The sequence below is a fragment of the Podarcis cretensis genome (assembly GCF_951804945.1).
Source record: "Podarcis cretensis genome assembly, chromosome: 6".
NCBI classification, from domain to species: domain Eukaryota; kingdom Metazoa; phylum Chordata; class Lepidosauria; order Squamata; family Lacertidae; genus Podarcis; species Podarcis cretensis.
In genome coordinates this window covers 25,873,055-25,896,116 of record NC_137175.1, presented here as the reverse complement: position 1 = coordinate 25,896,116, position 23,062 = coordinate 25,873,055, and positions in this window count along the sequence as shown.

Here is a 23,062-nt window from a genome sequence, read left to right as displayed (position 1 = left end):
TCTTAATCCTATAGCCAGAGAATATTCTAAGAATATTCAGTATCAAAATTCAGAAAGGAGAATTGGGGAGGTGGGTAAAACCATTGTTTTGTGGTTCTAACACCACAAACCTAATTGTAGGTTTGACTTTCACAGTCACATATACATTGTAGGAGCAAATATACTGTACATGCTTAATGACTAGGGTAAAGGTAAAGGGACCCCTGACCATTAGGTCCAGTCGTGACCGACTCTGGGGTTGCGGTGCTCATCTCCCTTTATTGGCCGAGGGAGCCGGCATACAGCTTCTGGGTCATGTGGCCAGCATGACTAAGCCACTTCTGGTGGACCAGAGCAGCACACGGAAACGCCGTTTACCTTCCCACTGGAGCAGTACCTATTTATCTACTTGCACTTTGATGTGCTTTCGAACTGCTAGGTTGGCAGGAGCAGGGACCGAGCAATGGGAGCTCACCCCGTCCCGGGATTCAAACCACTGACCTTCTGATCAGCAAGTCCTAGGCTCTGTGGTTTAACCCACAGCGCCACCCGCGTCCCATGCTTAATGACTACTAACTTGTATATTTTGGGTAGGAAATATTGAGGTCAGAGGAATGGGACCTTTTTTTCAGCAGGAGGTCTGCATTTTTTCTAGAGAACCTTTGGGGGTAGGGCAGGGTACGCATATCACTAGTGACCATGCCCAGAAGCAGAAGTGGGGATATGATCCTTCCCATTGTACTATGGGATGCATTCCACCCACACAAGTCAGAGGTGGGTTTTTTTGCATTGAAGCAAGCAAGAGGCATTACCACCACCACCACCACCCCAAAAAGACCTCATGAAGGTTGTAGAGCAGGGTTGATGAAAGGTGTGGTCCCTTCCCAATTCCCAAGGGCTGGATAGAAAAACCTAGAGAGTTGCATTTGGTCCCCAGGTCTGGTTTGGGTCTTCGCCACATTTCTTGTTAATCCATGATAAAGGTTACACACTGCTGGACTAGACGGGTCATTCATTGGGCCAGATCCAATAGGCTCTTCTTATGTTCTTGATGTTGAGATAGATGCCACAATGGGTTTGTCATCCCTGGCGTAGACCAGCTGCACCATTGATAAAATAGATACACTTTGGCTCCCCCAAAGACATCACAATTAAGTGGACTTCCATTCCCAGATGAATAAGACCATGTGCAGGACTTCCCCAGTCGGCATAATATTCCTTTCCTTCAGATGACCACGTCATGTCACTGAGAACCAGAGGTACTTATAGAGCATCACTGCAGCCTGTGGTTCCCACTTGCAAAGCTGCTCCAGGACTTGAAAGGGCTATGACAACATGCTGTTGCTTTCTTCAGAACTCTCCACGCTGGAGATCGTGGAGGAATGGATACATCTCAACTGGCCTTTCCAGTGTGGAGATGTGACATTTGTCTTACCCTCAAGTTGATGTGCCCAACCTGAAAATGGGTAGAAAGAGATAGCAATGGTCCTGAAAAACCTTTATCATTTGCTTAAAAGCAAATTATAGAGAAGCATATGGAGAAAGGTTTTAAACAGCTGGGTTTTTTAGGTTGGGGTGGAACCACATATGGAGATCTCATAAGATTTATGAATTCGTGTACAGCATGGAAAGAATGAACAGACAATTATTCACACATTCAAAAATAACTTGGTGCTTTTTAAGTGAAATTGATAATTAGGCTTGAGATTAACAAAAGGTCATAACACACACACATGCACTTTATGGATTTAATCAACAATGGGCTGCAACAATGGGATGACACTGCATAAATTGTCTCATTTAAAAAGAAGTAGGGAAGAATACCAGCTTCAGAGTCACAGACAATATACCTCTGGCTACCAGATGCTGGAGACAAACAAATGGGGATGGGATACCAATCATCATTGTTCCCTCTTTGTGAACTTTCTTGTGGTATCTGGCTGGCAGCTTACAAAGGAGAGAATGCGCAGATCATGATTCTGAATTGACATGCCATCTCATATATTCCACGGGTTACAGTTAACCCAACTTTTTCCATTCTAGATTATAGTTGTCTCCCATTACAAAAATCGGAGCACCATAAGAATTGCTCTGGCCTCCACTGCACACTAGGTTGTGTATTTGTCCACACTGTCTTGTAATAATAATAATAATAATAATAATAATAATAATAATAATAATAATTTATACCCCACCCATCTGACTGGGCTTCCCCAGCCACTCTGGGAGGCTTCCAAAAAAATATTAAAATGCTGTAATACATCAAACATTAAAAGCTTCCCTAAACAGGGCTGCCTCCAGATGTCTTCTAAAAGTCTGGTAGTTGTTCTCTTTGACATCTGGTGGGAGGGCGTTCCACAGGGAGGGCGCCACTACCGAGAAGGCCCTCTACCTGGTTCCCTGTAACGTGGCTTCTCCCAGTGAGGGAACCGCCAGAAGGCCCTCAGTGCTGGACCTCAGTGTTTGGGTAAAATGATGGGGGTGGAGACGCTCCTTCAGATGTACTGGAATTATAAATTAGTTTTCAATTTTATCAGTAACTCGTACACAACTTGAACAGCAAACCATGCATAAATGCCGAATATTTAGCTGTAGAAGAAGAAACGATGGATGCCTGAATTGGACTGAGGGTGCATCCAGACTGTTGTTCTTTTGAAGGTGGGATTCAATCCCATGCCAGCAAATTCAGCATTTGGCATTCTTGTGCAACTCTAATCCATGTGTGGTTGCACCACTGATTTGTCTAACTGCATTATGATATCAGCAGTTTTATTTTCAGTTCCATTCCTAATGGATACTAGCCTTCATTGAGCTGTCCCCTACGATTCCAAGGTCTCATTACTGGTCAGTCACTGCCAGTTGAGATAGTTGCGAAATTGAAGATTTTTTGCCTTGACATGTTACATGTTACATCTGTCATTACTCTAAATGTAAGTGAACCAGAGATGCATCCTCTCTCCCCCTCTCCCTCTTTCTTTCCTGATTATTCCTAACTGGTTGTCAAGTACACAGATACCGGACTCAGCGTTAGAGTTGTAGCTGCCAAAGACCACTTCTGCTGGGTTGAGACTTCATGCAACTAGGATACTGTTTCTCGTGGAATGTCTGCCTGGCAGCCAGGAGGCTGGTCCATTAGGGTGAATGGGAGACTGTTACAATAATCTCAGTAATCTGTCAGCCACTTGCACATCCAAATCAGTGAGGAAGTAGATCTGTCTGTCATTTGCTCTGGGTCCACCTACTGCTGGTCTCCCATCTGCCCTCCCAATCCCAGTGTGCACCATCCATCACTGAGAAAAGAGTGAATAATTTGCAATCTAGTTTGTGTCCCATTTGCATGTGTTCGCTCTAGATTCATTCTGACCCATTTCCATTCAGGTGCTTTCCTGGAAAAAAAGCTCAACTGCATGAGTTTTATAATTTTGAAAAGTACTTATGAAGTGTTCTGACAGCTGACTTTAACACTTTCCCTCCCTTTTTGAACTGCCTGCATCAGCTAAAAAAAACCCCACAGATCTGACTCTCCATATTGAAAAATGATGGGTGCAATTGTGCCTGAGAGTGATAGGTCATGATGCTCTCCAGCCACTCTTTTATGACCCATGGCCCCCAAAAGATTGCTGTACGTAGCAGCCCATGTGGACAGCGTGCCCCCCGTACAATGTCCAAATCTAAGGATGCTCAACAATTTCATCTGGTCTGTATTTTTAAGCAAAATGGCCTGATCCACATTTTCTGCAGTACTCAGTTACCTTTCAGTTTTTGCATTTCTCCAAATTTTGCAGTACGTTTCTTTACTTCAAAAAGAAATGAAGAAATAACAAAATGCACACAGACTTTTGTGCTCAATGGTATGGATTTGTTCAATTGACAAAATATAATCTTAGCAAATCCAGCCACTGCCAACAATGGAACTCTCTGGAGAGACTCGTTGGGATAAGGAAAATGCTAAAATGTTACACTCAATAAAAATTCTTGGAATGTAATGAAAAACATTGTGACTATGAAGGATACAATGTGACCAGTTTACAACATAATCAAACATATGTACATCATTGTTGATGTTGAGTTTTTTAATGGAAAAATAATAAAGAAACTGAATAAAAAATGCAGTGGTTTTTTTAAAAAAAATTATGAATAAACACATTTATGAATAAACACGTGCGAAACTGGAACAGACTAGAAATAGAATGATTCATCTATCCCTAATCTTTTCACTCTCAGGGGCATTTACAGCCCATTTTCATCATGCAGCAGCAATGAGGCACTTTCCAGGCCTTTCAAATCTTTTACCTGTAAGAAAGGAATGTCTCTCTCTCTTTTAAAGGCATTGCTTTGAATATTTTGTGCAATTCACTGGAATTCAGATTTCAAAGAAGAACTATTGATCAAATTCAGGAGGTGCTGATCAGATGAACCTGCTTTTGAAATTTTACCAAGCAAATTCCTCAAGCATGCCTACTTGCTAGCAGCATTATACCCTCACTGTTGGCTGAGGTAGTTTTCTATTTACAAAAGTGATACTAGCCTCTTAGATGTCTACCCATGTAGAATAATTTCTGTCCTCTACCCTGCAATTAGTGTCCCATTTGGTTCAAGAGTTAGTTCAGGGGTGGGAAACCTCAGGTTGAGAGGCCAAATACGACTGTCCAGGCCTTTCTGTCTTTCAGGACTCATCCCAGGCCATGCCTAGGACACTTTCCCCTAGTTCTCACACTTCCCCAGCTCTTCTGAGCCTTCAGAAGCTTTAGGTGGCTGAACTATGTCATTGATCTGCAATAATGCATCTTCCTTGTTTGGATGCAGATATGGTTGTGTGTGCATATAGAACTGCATGGCTGGAGTGTGGCCTCCTGTAAGAGTCACATCTATTGCTCCTTCTGCTTTTGCCTCTGGCCACAGCCACCACTGGCATAGGGCCCCAGAAAATTCTTCAGAAGAGAATGCAGTCCACAGGCCAAAAAAGTATCCTCGGTCTGGCTTAAGTTGATATTTTTAATGATGTTTCTTCCATGACCCCAAGTATTTTTTTGCCATTTCAGAGCCTGTCAGGATGTAGTTAGGTTTATGTGACCCAATCTGAATTATTTTGCTGAAATTTGTTTAGGGATAAAGTAGTCAGCAATTTGCAGAATGAAGGCAAGGGTGAAACAATACTGCTTAGAAAACTGTAAGCGTATCCATTTCCTTTTCTGTGACAATGGGCTTGTTTGGTCCAGTTCCTATTAACCTCTATGGGACTCCAACTGACAATTAGGAGGAGGGGAGTTGGGGGAGATTTGGATCAGGCTCATAGAAGCCACTTAGCGTTTTCATATAAGTGGTTTGTTATTCCATTGAGACATTAGGTTTGGTTAAACACAAGTCCAAACACAATAAAAGTTTCTGACGCTTTCTATTATTGAGTGTTCCTTTCAAGCAAATGTCTGTCTCTACAACAGTAAATTGATATGCTAACTACTGGGTGGCTTCTTTTCAAAATAGCAAAGCTGCAAGAAAGAAACACTGTCTTCCCAAGCCACAATAATATTACTTTCAACTGGGGGGGGGGGGGGGAAACCCTTTAGTATTGTGTCAACAGCTGAGCTAATTTCTCCTTGTCCATTAGGGTAAGCTGTTGTCATGGCTTGTATATTTCTCACCTTGCTCATTTTATTTCTGGGCTCTGGATGTATCTGATATCTTTGCATATTTGGAAGAATTTGTACTTTCTAAGTAGGCAGTGGCAAACATGGATATATTTATTAGCATGTTTATAGTGGACTGCAGATGGCTCATCTAAACAGCATCAGCATGGCCCTGTATGATTCCAACATCACCACTTTTCACATACGCTATTGCTGTGCAGAAATCTCTCCTCCAGAGTTACAAGTTTTCTCCCTGTGTAACAGAGGCTTCCATTTTTCTGCCTCTCTCTTAGGGCACTTTGGGATTTTTTTTAAAATAGACCTGACATTACCTCATCGTTGCAAGGGAGCTGTGGGTGTGCTGCATGCTTTTCTTTCCACTAAACTTTTCTCCAGTGCTCTGCAGCCTCCCCAGCTGCTGGCACCTCCTGAAAAAGCCCAATAAGAGAAGTAACAACATCTTTTCCTGATATTTTATTGATGCATGGGACTCCGAGGTCAGCATGACCACTTTGGGTTGTTTGTGTTTTTTTAAAAAAACAACAACAACACCTTTGTGCAGATTTCTTTAAAAATAAAATACTTTAGTTTAAAACAATAAGAAACACAGTATGCAGGTTTCCTGCCTTCTCCTGATTACAGGATAACCCAGCTGAGGTTGCCATGGAGTTTTCAGGAAAGATGGGCACCCAGGAAGGCTGCAGAGTGCAGATCACTGGAGAGATTAATAGCAGTATAAGGAAAGGTGACTTATCCTATAAGAAGCCAGATATTATTTTGCAAAATGAGCCTGCATATTTACAATCAACACATCAGTGTAGAAGACAATAAGAACTTTGGAGACAGCCAGTTTTGGGCAACAATCTCTGCAGCAGTATGAAGCTTTGGTCAGCACCCCACTTCATAGCTCCCTCTGTGCTACTAGACTGCCCATAATGTTAGACAAAGCTATCTTTGGTAACAATATCCCTTTGTGAATTCTACAGACATTGAGCCACCACCAAAAAGGCTTTTCCCTGGGCCCCTGCACTATACACTTCACTTCATTTGGGACCACCAGGAGTGCCTCATCAATTGGTAGGCATTCTCTTTACAGAAATGTCTTTCTGCACCAGGTTTATGTGGAAAGATTTATTTTTGTGACAGATCTGGCAAAGAGACAGTGTAGTATAGTGTAGTATTTAGAGTTCTAAGAGTAGGATCTGGAAGACAAAAGTTCAAATCCCCACTCAGTCCTGAAATTCACTATGTAACTTCAGGTCACTCGTTGCCTTTCAGCCTAACCCATCTCACAGGGCTGTTGTGAGGGGGAAGATCAGGTCTTCCACCTTGAAGCAAAGGTGGGATATAAATATAATAAATAAAACAGAATATCCCATTCAGGAAAAGGATAATGCTTTCTCTCCAACAGTTTTCTAAAACCAACCTCCCCCTTTGGATTTACTGTTCCTTTTAGAGGGGACACTGAGGTTCCTTTGCCTTTTATTTCTTCTCTGAGATTGACAGCAGAAATGGCTTTGATACATCCCTCCGTAGATTCATGAGCAGGAAAATAGTATTATACTTATGCTCTGTTTCTAAGCTTCCCATAGGCAACTGGTTGGCCTCTATGGAAGTAGAATGCTGGACTATGTAGGCCTTTGTCTGACCCAGTAGATCTTACATACCTATGTTCATGTGTTTTTGCTGTGTTTACTGCTGGACAGCAAACCAACTACCATAGTCCTTTTGTTAGGGCCCATTTATTCCCAGAAGCCAATCTTTTTGAAGGCTTACAAAAGCTGTCAAAACAGAGTACGTTCCAGGAATTTTCCACTCCAACTCCCTATTTCTTTATCTTATTATTTCTTTTCTGTTTCTCTTAATTTGAAAACCCGTCTTTGTGTTACAAGGAAGAAAAAGAAAATGAGGAACCAGCAGTGTTTTCCTTATGAGCACTCTCTCAGCATAGCGTTGAGCTACAGAACTAAGCTAGATTTTGTACTTAAATGAAAGTTAGGCCAAATCTGATATGGTTACTTCAGGGTTTAAATGTGAATCTGACATTTATTTACCCTGGCCTTTGACACTTGAGATGCATGTTTTAGGGCCCACCCTATTCATTTGATTATAAATTGTTATAACTCATTTTAATACTGTAATTTTACATTGTTGTAACCAGTACTGGGACCTATGGGTGAAGAGTAGACAGGAAATGATGATGATTATGCTGATGTTGCTGTTGCTGTTGTTGTTGTTTCAGAACTGAAAAGCAACAGAACAATTGTGCTTAGCCATACTACAAACTAGCGAATTTGCACAATCAACATGGGTGGCAGAGAAGTCAGTTTGGTTACCTCCAGTTGTTGTTGCAGTGCATCTCCCATGATCCCTGACCACGAGGCTGATGGGAGCTTGAGTTCAACATCTGGAGGACACTACATTGGTTTCCTGGTATAGAAGAATGTTGCCATTTAAATGCCTGAGGTTTTGCATATCCTTTGAGGCGGCCTCCTCCAATTAATTTATTTTGTAAATGATCATGTGAATGTTGCTTATGACATTCACAAAAACCACTTTGCACATTATATTATAGCAACTTGTCTCAATCATAGCTGCTGGCTATTTGCACAAACAATCTCAATATTAAGCCTCTGAGGCCCTGATGTGTACTTTAGAGATCACAGAAATTGTTGTGATGGTGAAATTCCACTTCTTCTCCTTCTCCTTCTCCTTCTCCTTCTCCTCCTCCTCCTCCTCCTTCTCCTCCTCCTCCTCCTCCTCCTCAGATTTGTGCACAATACCATGAAGTATTTCATTATTGTATTGTTCTTAGGACTTTTGTTTAATAGAAAACTGCACACACAACATTTGCTTCTGGCCTCCCTACAGCCACCCAGTGAACCTGCACTAGTGCTACACTGAACATTTTCCTGCATTCTTTTTATCATTTCCCATTAATTAACAAGAACAGGAATTCTACTAAAAATTATTAAATGGAAGAGAAATCCTTGGAAGACTTCTCATGGGTGGGGTTCAGCATTTTTGTTGCACTCACCTTAGCTTTAGAGTGGCTAAGGTGTGATTGTGTGTGTCCTCCCCCTCTACAAAGCATCTTTCCAATGGTCTGCACAATGCAGCCTTCCTGGGTGCTCATGTTTCATGAAAAAAGCAGAACATCCTCAGCTGGACTAGTCTATACCATAGCTGTCAACTTTTCCCTTTTCTTGCAAGGAATCCTATTTGGAATAAGGACATTTCCCTTAAAAAAAGGGAAACGTAGACAGCTATGTTCCATAAGGCCTAGGACCCTTGTACTTACGGGACCGCCTCTCCTGGTATGTTCCGCAGAGGACCCTAAGGTCCATGAATAATAATAGCTTAAAGGTCCTGAGCCCTAAGGAAGCAAGACTATCATCCACTAGGGCCAGGACTTTTTCAGTGATGGCTCCGACCTGGTAGAATGCTCTGTCCCACAAGACTAGGGCCCTTAAGGATTGATCTCTTTTCACAGGGCCTGTAAGACAGAGCTACTCCGCCTGGCCTTCAATTTGAATCAGCCTGATCCTCTATTCCCTTTTCCCTATCCTCTTCTATGAAGAAACCCTTTCTGGGACCCCACATTTAAATTCTTCCCTGGTCTCATTGCTGGCCCTAGTAGGACCAACTTGGCCAGTTAGCCCTGGTGATCATTCGATGTCTACTGACTGGGGTTTTTTCTTCTTCCAAAAATGACCCCTGAATTTTTGAATTTTATTGATATTGATGCTGCATTTTATGTTGTATTCTATGCTGTTTTAAAGTCACATTTTAATCAGTGTTTTATATTGCTGTTAGCCGCCCTGAGCCCAGTTTTTAAACTGGGAAGGGCGGGGTATAAATAAAAATTTATCATTATTATTATTACTAGCACAAGAAGTTAGGGGGGCTGCCTACGGTGAACCTAGCAGCTGTTCACTTGTTTTCACTAAGTGAAGTTTTTTTTTTTTAAAAAAAGAAATGATTGAATAAAAATTCCTTTAAAGGATACAAGGAGAACGTCCCTTAAAAACAAAATCAGTGACTATGCCACTCTCAGGAGCTCAGGAGCCACTATTCCCTACTCCAATCAAAACCAAGAAAAGAGCTAAGGTAATTCCTCCCATGGAGTTTGTTGAGATTAGGAGGCACAGGGAGCTGAGTGGGCTGCAGATTGTTGGGGAAATGTTTAATGGGTAGAAAAACACAACTATACCAACCTTACAATGCTAAATAAATCCCAGCCTGATCCCACCAAAAGTATTAAGAAATTTTAAAGTGCATTGCGAAAGAGGCAGAAAACTGGAAGTCTTTTTTGCAGATGAAGAACACATTGGGGAAACTGCAGGAAATAGCACTGGCATGGGGATTTGATGAGGGGAAGTCTATGCACAAAGAATCCTACTTGCATATGCATCTATGCAATCTGGAACCCAGGGATTTTGCTAATAAAGACGCAGGGGATCTCTTAATAGGCCAACCACTCACACCCCAGTTTTCATTTCCCTCACAAAGACATGTTCATGTAGGGTTCTTCACTGTTCTTCCTAATAAATGGCACAGAGACACAGTCAGCGAGAGTAGCGAAGTGCCGAATCACGACAAGACATGTTGCTTGCACGATTAACATCATCATAGATGTGTAATTTACCTAATTAGTTTATTTCATCAAGCAAATTGATTTTCCCCCCTTGTGTCATTTTTCTCAGTCCTGTTGTACCTTAAACTAACAAGAGAAGTATCGTTTTGACATGACAGCTTTATTGCCTTCATAAAGGTACTAATATTTAAATACAATTTGTACAGTAACCTATTTGGTAAGCTTACTGGTTTACCAAAGGAAGGAAGGAGCCTTGGGTAGTGTTTCTTTTCCTTTTCAAAAAGCTGTGAAAAAGAGGTGACTGCTGAGTAATGAACTCACTCAAGTGAGCAGAAAGTAAGGAACGAGCAGCAGCCCAAGGTATGTTTCCACCTAAGGCAGAGGACAAGATGGTACCTTCCTCATTCCATGTTTCTATCTTTAAGCAGAGGCTTGACAACCATATGTCAGGAGTGCTCTGATGGTGTTTCCTGCTTGGCAGGGGGTTGGACTCGATGGCCCTTGTGGTCTCTTCCAACTCTATGATTCTATGATTCTATGTACAGAAGCTGGAGCTGAAACTTATTCATCACTGGTCATGGGACAGTGTCCTCCAGTACACCTGAGGACAGCAGACAGGGATGTAAGAAGGCATCATTTTCCGTACTGCCCTGTATTCATTGCATGCACCACTGTTTCCGCTCCACTGCAGTTTGTCTTCCATCAAAAATTACATTATTCGTTTCACTGTCCACAGTGGCAAAATCACATATATAATGTTGTCATTACGTTATTCCACCCCATTCATTTCAATACAATGGAAACACAATGCAAATGGAGAAGAAATGTAATCAATTACATATTGTTTGTGAACTGAAAGCAACAACAGCTTCAGCAGCACATATACTAAAATTGGAACAGTACAGAGAAGATTAGCATGGCCCCTGCGCAAATAATGATTGTATTTGCTGGGTTGGTTTCCGTTCTGGAACAGGGATGATTAAGCAGATTTTAGCCATTTCTGCTCCCATTTCTTTCTCTCTCTTTTTTTGCTAGAATTCCCCAACATCCCTAACAACAAGTTGACTTAGAGGGCATAGAGGAGGCAGCATTGCACACACAGCTGAGCCCACTACCTGCCCCTCAGCACCTGCCAGCTGAGATAGCCACTTCACTTTGCCTAATTGTAGGGCTGGTCCTGCAAGGAATGGTGCCTCAACAAAATCCAACTGTACCTAACGTTATGGACCGACATCAGGAGTCACGTTCAAGCAAGAAAAGCAAAGTGTAACCATACGTTTCTTTATAAGGTTCATCGTTGCAGTGGCTTCCTCTGAAGTGGCTTCAAAAACCAGAGCTGTAAAGATGAAAGGAGAGACGGGTAGGTTTGAGCTCCTTAAATAAACTACACAGGGCAGTTTGTTACAAGGAAGGCCTGCTGTTTGAAGAAAATTCCACGTCAAAGCAATCCTTAAGTAAGCCTGAAGCAGCACGGCCCAAGCTGAATACAGCATAAGTGAGAGCCATGCTCCAGTTCTGAGCTGGCTGGGAGCACTTCTTCAGAGTTCCCTGCACAACAAACCTTTAACAACAACCTCATAAACAGAAAATTAAGGGGCTTAAGCTCCTTCGGCACGACAGGCAGAAGCCTCTGCTTAATTTTTTTGCCCATTTTCCTTTCTGCTGTTAAAAGCCCAGGAGCGGGGCCAGTAAAAATAAATAAATCAGCAGCCCTGTCTGTCTGCAAGGTCCCTGCAGCACCGGCTTAGCATCCTGTGCTGTGAAACCACAACAGCATAGCTGTTGATACACCTCATTCTAATTACTTACACTTATGTGCTGCCCCAGCAAGTTTTGGGATTAGGCTGGGAGTGTGTATGCATCTGGGGGAGGCGATCAGCCTATTTATTACAACCAATAGTAGCCCTGGCATGGGATCCCCTTATGCAGCCATCACAACCTTCTTCTACTATAGGGATGTTGGAGAATTCCAAGGAAAATGGAACTGGGAGTGGAAACTGACATTGTTCATTTGCTTGTCCTATGCCCAGAATGGAAATCAATCCAGCAAATATTATCAGTGTTCTCTGTCGCGGCTGCTGGTTTCAGTCCATAAACAACACGCAATTGATTCCACTTCCCACCTGCTGCTATTTCCTCCAATACTTTTTGGTGGAAGGCGAACTGCAGTGGAACGGGTACTCTTCTGCATGTGACAAGTACAGGGCAGAATGAAAAATGATGCCTCCTTTCATTTTGATTTAAGTTGCTTTGAGTCACGTTTGTGAAACAAGTGCTTAAAAATGAATGAATGAATGATTATTACGTTACTATTCTACATTGATTCTTTGATCAACATCAGCATTTGTGCTCCCTGTGTGTTGTTTCTTCTGCTTGCTGACTGGGTGTGAACATAACATGGAGGTGGTGGTCGGTGGGGGATAGAAGCATTAAGGCAAATTCCTGAGTACTAGTCATTTTAGCATGTTTGCAGCAAATATGCCAGAAAGGGTCAGGTAGCATCCTAACAAATTTATTTCACCATAAGCTTTCATGGGCTACAGACTTTGAGATCATTGTTCTTTAACATATGAATTCGGACTTTTCCCCTCAACAACCCCTGCAGCTCTCAGATTCCACCTGTGGTGAGATCTATAAAACTCTGCTTTGCATTTTATAGCAGAAACATGAAACGCAGAAGCATGCACCAGTTGCTGTAATCTCTTGCTTTAATATCTTGATCAGCTCTGGGGTGGTGTGGTGCTGTGCAAGAATAGCGGCTGAGCGATGGGGCTACAAATCAGCCAGTCCCTGGTTTGAATCCCACTTCTGCCAGGAATGTGGTAGCCTCAAGCCTCAGCCTATCTGCAAAATGGAAGAGAATAATGAATTTCAATGGAGGTTGTTGTAAGGGCTAAAAATGAACTTTTAAAAAATGCAATGGTAGCCATGTTGACCCATAAGAAGAAGATAAATAGGATGATTCCTTCATTACCTTACCTTTTTGCAGTGGCGTAGTGTGGGGGGTGCAGGGGGGGCCAGCCGCACCGGGCGCAACATTTTGGGGGGGCGCGCTCGCACTCGCAGCTCTCTGCCCCTACCTGGCTCACTCACTCTCTGTCACTGCAGTGCTGGCTGTGCGAATCTATCCGAGCTGCCAGGTCGCCGCCCACTGTGGAGGGGGAGGGTGCCAGGCGTGCGTTGCATTGCGGAGCGGAGAGAAAGCGAGGGAGGGACTATCTGGGGGAGGGACAGTGCAGCGGCCACCCAGTGCAGCGCTGAGCGCGGGAGAGAACCACACCCAACCAGCCCAGGCAGCAGCAAGAAGAAGCTGGCAGCGGCGGCAGGTTAGGGGTTAGGGGTGCAAATTACTTGCCTTGCCCTGGGTTAGGGGGTGCAAATTACTTGCCTTGCCCTGGGTTAGGGGGCACAAATTACTTGCCTTGCCCCGGGTGCTGACAACCCACGCTACGCCGCTGCCTTTTTGTGTTTTATATATATATATATATATATATATATATATATATATATATATAATGTCAGGGGCTCAGGAGCAGAGGCACAGGGAAGAGAGGAGATGGAGAGCGAAGGGGAAGAATCCGAGGGGAGCGTAGGAGAAGAGGACAGTGGACCGAGGGATTCCATGAGCCTCTCCAGCGAATCGGAAGATTCACAGAAGGGGGCGCCAGTGGCCAGGGGTAGGGGGTTCCCAAGGGGAACGCCCCAGGAGCAAGGGGGCAGCAGGGACTCCCAGAGCAGTAGTTGGAAATCAGGACCAGCTTCCCCACCAGAGCAGAGTGGGGGGGAAGAGTCCCAAGTATCGGGGCCAGTGCATTCCCCACCAGGGAGAAAAGAGGAGGCAGGGCTGACCACGCCTCCATCAGAAAGTCGGACAACGGAGGGGAGGTCAGATCCGGCCAGTATCCCGGAAGAGGGAAGCAGTGACCGAAGTAGTGTAACGGTTAGGAGAAAGGTCACTGGGTTGGCGTGAGAGGCAAGTTCAAATGTACAGGAGCGCGGGACAGCAGAGAATGAGGATTGGGAACCGGGTCCTAAAGCCCGCAGGAGGCAGGGGGAGGAGCTAAGCGACTCAGCGTCGGAAGAGTCCAGAAAGGGCAATGCCCCAGCGGGCAGGAGGACCCAGAAGAGGAGAGAGCAGCGGAAAAGGTGGAGCAGGGCTAGGATCTTAAACTGGTGTCAGAGGGGAGGAGACTCAGACGGGACTTCGCCGATCTAGGGTTTAAGATGTAGGGCTGCGCGCTGCGGCTTTGAAATGGAAATTGAACTTCAATAAAGACTTTTGTACATTAGGACAGCCTAGCGTTGGTTTTATGGTTTTCTCTCCCTAAATGCCATAGCTTTCATGCCATGCCATGGGCCTCATTGGTGGCCAGGACTATAGGCCAGGCATAGGCAAACTCGGCCCTCCAGATGTTTTGGGACTACGACTCCCATGACCCCTAGCTAACAGGACCAGTTGTCAGGGATGATGGGAATTATAGTTCCCAAACATCTGGATGGCTGAGTTTGCCTATGTCTGCTATAGGCTCTTTTTTGCATTTGCACAAGGAAAAACAAATATGGTTGCAGGAAGTCTCATTGTTTTCTAGTGTCTCTGGTTAGTTGGGGGGGCCTGTTGATCTGTGGGCTCTGACAAGTGCCCAGTGATGCTGACTTCTGACACCAGTATATCTTCTTGATCAGACTTGAAATTCTCTATTACTTTCATCTCCCTTCTACAAATGCAGAAGAGCAATGGGTTGAGAAATCCAGCCAACTACATACTGGAAACAAGACTGCATTTTACAGAACATCTTGAGAAAAGAGTGTGGGTGTGGGGGGAACTAGGTTAAAAAATATTTAAACTCTGTGTCTTGAAACATGGTGGAGATGATATAGTGGTGCTCAGAGACAGTGTGGGGGAGCTGAGGCAGTCCTGCTGTTCCTCGCTAGCCAAATTTATTCGAGCAAAAACAAAACCAACACAAAGCCCAAAGATATCAGGGGATTAGCCTCCTAAATTAAACTTTCTGGAGCCGTTCTCACTTTGAAATATATCTATTTTCTTTCTCTTAAACGGGAGAAATATGATACAATACCAGGCATCTTCTATCTCTTGGAGAAGGATACTTCACACAAAGTTTTCCTTTGACTGTAAATAATGTGTTCTTTGAGCCTGTCCTGTGCCTTCAAGAATTTCTACAGGCAAGCTTGGCTAAATATCCCTTATGTAATTGTTCTATCAGACTAGGTCCACCCTGGCTTTATATTAGGGAACTGGTGCTGTTACTTTGGAATTATCCTTAGTGAGCATATGGAACCTAGTGTTAGGGGGCTCAGATAAACCCTCAATACATTGAAATAATACATTGAGAGAGGGCTTGCAAGTCCTGTGGGCTCTTTTGATCTTAAGTCAAACAGCACAGACACCAGCACCCCTGCATGTTGGCCTGGGTTGTAGGGGTTCCCTGTGCATTCAGAGCTCATCCAATATGTGCAGGGGTAACCTGAATCCCTAGTGAGTCAGGCCTATTTGATGATGATGATGATGATAATAATAATAATAATAATAATAATAATAATAATAATAATAATTTATTTATACCCCACCCATCTGGCTGGGTTTCCCCAGCCACTTTGGGCAGCTTCCAACAACATATTAAAAATACCTTAAAACATCAATCATTAAAAACTTCCCTAAACAGGGCTGCCTTCAAATGTCTTCTGGAGGTCAGATAATTAAAAATTTCCTTGACATCTGATGGGAGGGCATTCCACAAGGCGGGTGCCACTACCGAGATGGCCCTCTGCCTGGTTCCCTGTAACTTCACTTCTCACAGTGAGGGAACCGCCAGAAGGAATGTGTAACAGATTCCAAACTCCATTAGACCATTGGTTTGTCACCATTGACAATTCATTTGTTTTTAATGAAACCTCTATATCTGTATTCTGTCCACAGTTTCAATGCATAGTGGGTTGTGTAGTCTTAGGCCTAAATAAGCAGCAGTTCTCATGTGTGAGTATTTTGCTCAGTCTGGTGATTTTAAACTGAAGTAATGGCTATGAGTAAGGAACTGTGAATAAGAGGGGAGAAAAACAATACAGAGTACAATAAGTATTACTATTGGTGACATGTGTGGAAGCAATTCCTATTGGAGAAACCCCAATACATTTCCTTTTTCTGAGTTTCTAGTTAATGCATGTATTACTTTAAACCACCCAAGGGTACTGTTTGTCGAGCAATTCAGCCAGTGCTTGCTTGTGGCCTCCACCTGAGCTTATTGAGACAAGATGTCTGCTATTTATTGCTTTCATCTCTACTGATCCTGTTAATTGCTCCTACATGAATAAAGCACTTGAACTCCAGAAACTATAAGTGATAATTTCAATCTAATTCATCCAAGCTGCAAGCTCTTCTAGCAATTCTTTCATTTCAGAGCCAGCCTGCCCATGAGGCAGCCACTTCAGGCAGCAAATCTGGCCTCCAAGAAACATGCCTCCTCCTCCTCCTCCTTCACACTTGCCTGCTACTGTGGTCTCCTCCTCTGTGCCTGCTTGCCTCTTCCACACCCATCCACTGCCACCCATTCCTCCTCAGCCTCCTTTTACTCCCTCATCACCTTCAATGTGTATGAAGGGCTGTGGAAAAGATGGAAGTGGGGTGTTTGAAGAGGCAGAGGCAAGGGGGAGGCTTTGGAAAAAGAGGAGGGGGGCTGTGGAGGAAGAAGACTGTGCTTCATTCAGTTAAATATAAGGGCTTTATAAAGGGTATTGAGAAATCTTGCTGAGCCACCAAAATATATCTACCGTATTTTTTGCTCTATAAGACTCACTTTTTCCCTCCTAAAAAGTAAGGGGAAATGTGTGTGCGTCTTATGGAGCGAATGCAGGCTGTGCAGCTATCCCAGAAGCCAGAACAGCAAGAGGGATTGCTGCTTTCACTGCGCAGCGATCCCTCTTGCTGTTCTGGCTTCTGAGATTCAGAATTTTTTTCTTCTTGTTTTCCTCCTCCAAAAACTAGGTGCGTCTTGTGGTCTGTTGTGTCTTATAGAGCGAAAAATGTGGCATGTTGTTTCTGTGTCATTTGTTTCACACAGAGGAGAGTAAATGAGACAAATAGTAATACTCAGCATTTATACCAGACATAGCTACCCTTTTCTGGTCTGGGGGCCCCATTGCCTCTCCTCTGTGTGCCACATGTAAGCTATGGTTGTGGCCTGGAAAGTGGGTGGGGACACTCATATACACATGCGCTCGTGCGTGCACACACACACACACAATACACAGAAGTATCACAAATATTGAGATATGATTGCAAGTCCAAAAAGTGATAGACATCCATTCACAAGATTAGAGCTGAAAGCCAATATAGTTTGATCCTTCAGATCAGTTTATCTTATAACTGGAGATAAACAACAGAGAGGACTGGAACCTCATTGGAGCATCAACATAGACACTGTGCTATCATCTTAGGCACCAGGATGGTCACCAAGGAGTTAATCCCCCCCCCCATTGCCTATGAAATGACAACAAACCCTTGGCAACTTTCCCCCTTTCGCTATATAACACTTCCAAGCAATGAAGCTTGTATCTCCTAGTAATGCTTTTAATTTGTGTTCTGTTGGGGAGAGGCCAAGATTTAATTGAAATCATTATAGTGTCTTTGCCTGAAGTAGCTGAGGGCTTGTACTGGGACTGGAGGAGGTTACTTCAGAATAATTAAAAGAAATATATAAGGTCGTCACTGGGATCTCAGCAATTCCAGATGCCAGGTTTGGGCAGATGGGGGGAAGGTTGGATTTAATGACAACTCCTTTTAACATAAATAGGATTCTTGAACAGCTACTTTTTTGTATATCGTTATTAAACTTTGCCTTCTCTCCCTCTCACACACCTTGGGAAATTAACTTTGCTTTCTGTGTTGATTTCAATGTGAAAGACTGGTGAGTTCTAACAAAAGAACTGAGGATTTTTAGCTTTGGGCAACTTGATCTTGGTTGCTGTAATTCTTACCTTAGTGACTTCCAGACTAGACAGTTCTACAGGGGGTTGTTTTTTAAAGTAGTTTTTGAAACTTCAGCCGGTGCAAGAAGCCACTGCCCAATCAACTGGCAGAAACTAGTGTGATCATATTACAACTATCTTGCAACAGCTTCGTTGGTAAGCCATCTTTTTCTGGGCCCAGTTCATAAATCCCTAAAATCAGGGATGGAGAACCTGTGACCTGCCAGGTGTTGTTAGACTACAACTCCCATCATTTCCAGGTCCTGGAGTTGCTAGATGAGGCTGATGGGAGCTGGAATCCAATGGTATTTAGAAGGTTACAGGTTCCCCATCCCTGTCCTAGATGATCAAGATCCTACACATCTGAGATTTGAGATCTTCTAATGATGACTTATTGCAGGTCCAAACATTTATGGGTGCCAAGGTGGTTTCTGATTTTTCTCGAAATGCCTTGGAGTATTTAAAGTCTTTTCATTGAGAGGATTGCCCATCTCATCTCTGCTTGTTTTGAAAGTAGTCAAAAATGTTTGCGGTTTCTTTGGCTTTTGTAAACTTACCTTCTCTCCTGCCTTCTTTTGTAACAAAATTTATTTTTAGCTGGTTTAAACTTATATGCCCTATTTATTATTATTGTCATTTAAACTTGAATGCAACTTTAAGGACTGTTGAAAAGCAGTTGATAAATGCAAAGACAATCATTGTGCCTTTTGTGTTATTGCTGCCACAATTTATTTGTTATTTATTTATTTATTTATTACAGTTATCTCCCACCTTTACTGCAAGGAGCTTAAGGAAACATCCATGTCCCCTCCATTTTATCTTATCGACAACCTTGTGATGTTAGGCTAAGCAAAAGTCACCCAACGAGTTTCATGGCTAGGTGGAGGATTTGAACTCACATCTCCTTGACCTTAGTCTAACACTCTAACAACTACAAGACACTGACTATATTCCCACTCTTCAACCACGGTGCTCTGTGGTTAGCAACCATAGGATCTTCCTATAAGAAGGGGGGAACAGAATACATCCTTTGTGTTGGTTTCTGCTTTCTTCACTGTGCAGCGAAGTGCTTGTCACGAGGCAATGTTTACATTCCACAGTCAGAGTTGCTGTTGGGCTTTCCCACGGGAAAGGGAGACTGGATGTGACGTACACTGGTTTCCTGTTTTTCACACTTTCTCTCAGTGCTTCCGAAGAGAGAGGATGTTGCTTTTCTGCTCTCCCAGAGGCAGGATGCATTTCTGTAATCTAAAAGCTTTGAAGTGTAAATAAAGTAATGTAAAGTATGTGGCACGTACTGCTCATCCTTCCGCTGTGCTCAGGACTCTGCAAAACAACACTTTGCAGTCAGAGTGGGGTACCTGTGGCCCTCCAGATGTTGATGGACTCCAAATCCCATCATTCATGACCATTGATTGCTGGCTGAAATTGATGGGAGTTTTAGATCAGCAATATCTGTAGGGCCACAGTTTAGCTACCCCTTCTTTACAGGCCTTGATCCCAGGTACTCTGGATATTTAAATCGACATGCTAATTTTATAGCTGTCTACTGCAATTCCAAAGGGTGGCAGTCCTCTGTAAAAACCGGCCTGCTTGTTTGGAAACAACACATAAAACTGGCTTTATCTTGCTTATGTTTCGTTTCTAAATTTGAATGCAAACTCCCTACAGCAGGCTTATTTCGAAGAATTAAGTTAACAGCAAATGCTAAAGATTTAGGGAATTGAAGCTAAACTCATGACCCCAGGAATATAAGGAGGTTTGGTTTTCAGGAGAATTAGTCTAGCTGGGCTAATGGGTGCCAATAAGGGCTGTAAGCTTTGTGTCAAGGACTTAATCTTTTAATTAACCGCTGAGTGAAAAGTAGCTTGGGAAATGCAATAAGTCAGATTCAGGTCAGATGAAGCAGAATAATATGGGGGCTTTGGAGAATTAACAGACTAGAGAAATGCAGACTGAAAAGTCTCAAAACTTTTTATTATCAGACTGGTAGGAAAATGATGGAGGGATTCCGGTTGTTGAGAGTCACACCTGGCTGTTTCGTTTGGTTCTACCAGCTTTGTGTGTAGCGTCAGTTTCTTTCCATTCATATTTTGCACAGACCCGCACAACTTGTGACCTACCAAGTTGAACACGGCCCAGCAGCCATGGTCTGAGGATTCCCTGGGGTTTTACAACCCTTTCCCCTACCAGTAGTTCTGCAGTTCAGAGCACAAGGCAATATGAGGAGCCTTTGTTGCAGGATGGGCAAACTTTTTTTCAGCCAGACAGTTTCATTACCTTGTGGGCAAACCTTTCAGGGACTGTTTACCAGTGCTGAATGGTGCAAGAGGCAAAGCGGGGTATTGCAATGTATGTATGCAATGTATGTAATTCTTACCACTGCTCTGTAGGCTACATTCTAGCCATGCAAAAACATACACATACACATCTCCCCATTCTCCATCCGGCCAAACAAGAGGCATCATCATAGTCAAAATAACACCTTCCAACCCACCACCCAAAATGGGCATGGAGCAGTACCAGTGACGTTTGTGGCCTGGGGGGGGGGAATCTCAAGGGTCAGACAGAGAAGTTGGGAAGCCTCATTTGGTTTCAGCAGCTGAGGTTCCTTATCAGTTCAGCTGAGTCCCTGTTAGGGTGCTATTATGTAAGAGGCTGCATAAAGCTTTGTGGATCAGAAATTGAGCAGGCCTGATTTGTCTACTTGACAGAGAGAAATCTCCCTCCCCCTGATGCTGACTGACCAAACTGGTGGAGTTTGCATTTGGTGACACATTAGACACTTTCTTGTCAATGTTTCTGAATGGACCTCAGCACATCGCTATAGTCTCTTAATTAACAGGCACATTGCATTCAACATCAGTGTGTCGTCATAATTGTTTATTAATTTATACACCATTTATATGCTAAAACGGCTTCTTAGCAGCAGTGTACAACTATAAAGGGACGCGGGTGGCGCTGTGGGTAAAACCTCAGTGCCTAGGACTTGCCGATCGTATGGTCGGTGGTTCGAATCCCCGTGGTGGGGTGAGCTCCTGTCGTTCGGTCCCAGCTCCTGCCCACCTAGCAGTTCGAAAGCACGTCAAAGTGCAAGTAGATAAATAGGTACCGCTTTATAGTGGGAAGGTAAATGGTGTTTCCGTGCGCTGTGCTGGTGCTGGCTCGCCAGAGCAGTTTCGTCACGCTGGCCATGTGACCCGGAAGTGTCTTCAGACAGCGCTGGCTCCCGGCTTCTTAAGCGAGATGAGCATGCAACCCAAGAGTTGGTCACGACTGGCCTGTACCCGGGCAGGGGTACCTTTACCTTTACCTTTACAACTATAAAACAATTAAAACAGCTAAAAAGCAGTTAAAACAATGAAGTCACAAGTTAGGTTCAGGGGAATGTTTGCCTAACCAGGCGTCGCTCAGGGAGCCGGTGGAATGCCAATGCTGATGGGGTTGCTTATATTTCAGAAGGAAGGGCATTCCACAACACTGGTGCTACCAGTTGCCACAAGCTTATAATCATCAGGATGTGGCAAAGCTTTCTGGATCCCATTAGCTCCTCATAGCACCCTTACCAGGCAGTGAAGAGGTAATCTGGTCCAGAGCTATATAGGGTTTTGTTTGTAAGCAGCAGATCCTTAAAACTGGCTCGGTGGCTATTAGCATATATGCTCGTTGCCCATTAGCCACTGAGCCAATTTTAAAGATCTGCTGCTTACACGCAAAGCCCTATATAACTCTGGACCAGATGATTATATCCTGAGCACTTCTCCCCACTGGGAAATGCACATGTTCTCCACGTGAGCAAAGCTTGTGCATTTCCGTTCAGCAGGGAAAGGTGATGTGAAAGTTCTATTTCAGACTTAACAGATAACTGCTGAGAGAGAAAGTGTGATTTCTTTGCACTTTTTCATAACCCTGCCTTTAAACTTTGACGGGGTGGTATGCCAAGGTGAAATTGTCAAGAGGCTTCTTCACATTTTGCCTTCAGGGTAGCAGGCAAATACAAACTCAGCCCCATTTTATGGGTCCAGTGTTCACTCATCCATAATGTGCACAACAGCCAGATTATTTTTTTCCGGAGGAGGGAAGGGTTATAATGGTCTGATGATGCCACCCTCCCCTTCATCAAGGTAGCCCCCCATCCCACCAATCCATTATGTGTGGCCAGGGAGCATATATTGCTATTGACTTTGAACGGTGACTAATTTGAGCTGAAAATCTGGATAAGCCCTAGGAGTCAGAAAAATAAACCTAGAGTAGGTGATATGGAAATTTGCTTTGAAAGGCATGCAAAATTAGTTTCAGAGAGATGAGAAGAAAGCTTAACTATCAAATATTGCTGTATACAGATTAACAGGTAGTAAATTAAATGTTATGAGGTATTGATATAGTGAAATGTTATGAGGTATTGAGCAGTTGAACTGGCAAACATAATGTGTGGGGAAAACATCTCAACCTGGAAAGCCAGGGGCTCTCTTAAAACAGTACATAAAAGACTGCCTTTTAAAAGTTTCACCATTTGCTTTAAGCCAGTTTCTGATAATCTGTACAGCCTGAGGGCACTCTCGTGACCATTGGATTTCTAATGTTCTCACTATGCTAACAGCTGAGACTTGACATTCAGGCAGAAATCTAGCAGCAGCAGCAGCTAGCAATATGATGGCTTGGATTGTAAAACATATTCTCTCAAGTGGAGTCTTAATCCATGTTAGTGCTTTTAGGAGTTAACTTTTGTGTCCTCTTTGTTTTTGACTTTTTCATTTAAAAAAAAATTGAACGGAGGGTATTGGGAAGCACTGTTGTTCTAATAATTTTACATGCCCAGAGGGCAGGCAAAACCCTGGGGTTTGAAGAGTTGCTAAACTAGATACCATTAAAATTA